We start from the raw sequence: 1,366 nt of genomic DNA, 5'->3' as shown, positions 1-1,366 counted from the left end.
TTTCAATTCAAAAAGAAATGTGAATTGTATGTAATGGCAAGAGGAGCACTGGTAATAATACATGGCTAACATTCATCGCGAACTTACTCTGTTCCAGACATGGAGGTCATAACTTTGCATGTATTAGCTCTTCAAATGAGGGGAGGAGAGGGAAGGAAAAGAAAAGTTAAGCTAATAGTGTGAAGTTAAAAAAAATTACCGCGTACATAACGTGCACTATCGTGTCCCCACCAGCCCCCCGCCCCCAGCTCTTTATACATGTGGTTTCCAGACCCATTTCTCAGAGGTTTGGTGTCTTTTGCAGCCCTTTGGGCCCCTTCCGCCCATTGTTATCTAATCTCCCCTTCTCGGCCACGCAGGAAGGTCCACAACCTCCCCTGTCCCCCAAGACCCGCCCCCCAGCAGCCTTCAGAAATAGTTCTCTCGTATGTAGGTGCCAGCATTTTATGCGGTAAACACATGTTGCCCTTAACACTGAACTGCAGGTTAAAAATGTATTCCACTAAATTATGCAGCGGTTAGCTGAGCAAATAATGAAAATGCAAAAGAATACATTCAGTATATGGAGCTTAGAACATATCCTTTTGGAAAGCTAAACATTTTTTATTTTTTATTTTTGCCCCAAATAAGACTAGAAATGGATTGCTCAATTTATGACTTCCATTAATAAACTTCTCAGAATATGAAATGTCTCCAATATGTGGGGACGCTGGGGTGAAAGGTGCCGGATAATTCTCATTGGTGCGTGCGCTGGGCGCAGGAGGAAATATGCTAATGCAGCCGTTTGCCGCAGGGTTGGTGTTATTTATACAGCGCTGGCTGGGCAAGGTTGGCGCTGGAGCAGGAGAGGAAGGAGAGGTTTGTCTTCTATGAGAGTATAGATGTGTGCGCCTGTGCACACGGCGTTCCAAACGTGAATACAAGATCTTAGGGAGGGGGTGGGGAATGCCGTCACGTTTATACCGTGTGTATTGTAACTTGTGTTGGAGATCTATCCCAGCATCGTGCTTACATCGCATTCACTTAGGAGTGGGGGAAGAAATGGCGATTTGGGAGTGGGTGCGGCGGGTCGCAGGTGGCCAGACACTGCGGGGGACTGGCGACCTGAAACTGGCAAAGGCGCCTCCTTGACCCTGCTCCACGGACACAAAAATCAACCTTATTCGCTCCTGGAAAAAGCGCAGAGGGTTGTTCCCGAAGGCTGAAGACCCTCGGGCTTGGGACTGGGAGCGGGGCGCGGGCAGCGGGACGGCCGGGCACCTCTGAAGAGACAGAGGTCACGGAGACTGGCGCGCGCGGAGTGGGTGGGGGGCCCGCGCGGCTGCGGGAACCCAGCCTCACAGAAGACCCGGCCCACACGTTCTCA

This window comes from Mandrillus leucophaeus, unplaced genomic scaffold (assembly GCF_000951045.1).
Source record: "Mandrillus leucophaeus isolate KB7577 unplaced genomic scaffold, Mleu.le_1.0 Scaffold27, whole genome shotgun sequence".
NCBI lineage: Eukaryota > Metazoa > Chordata > Mammalia > Primates > Cercopithecidae > Mandrillus > Mandrillus leucophaeus.
This window is presented reverse-complemented; position numbering follows the sequence as displayed.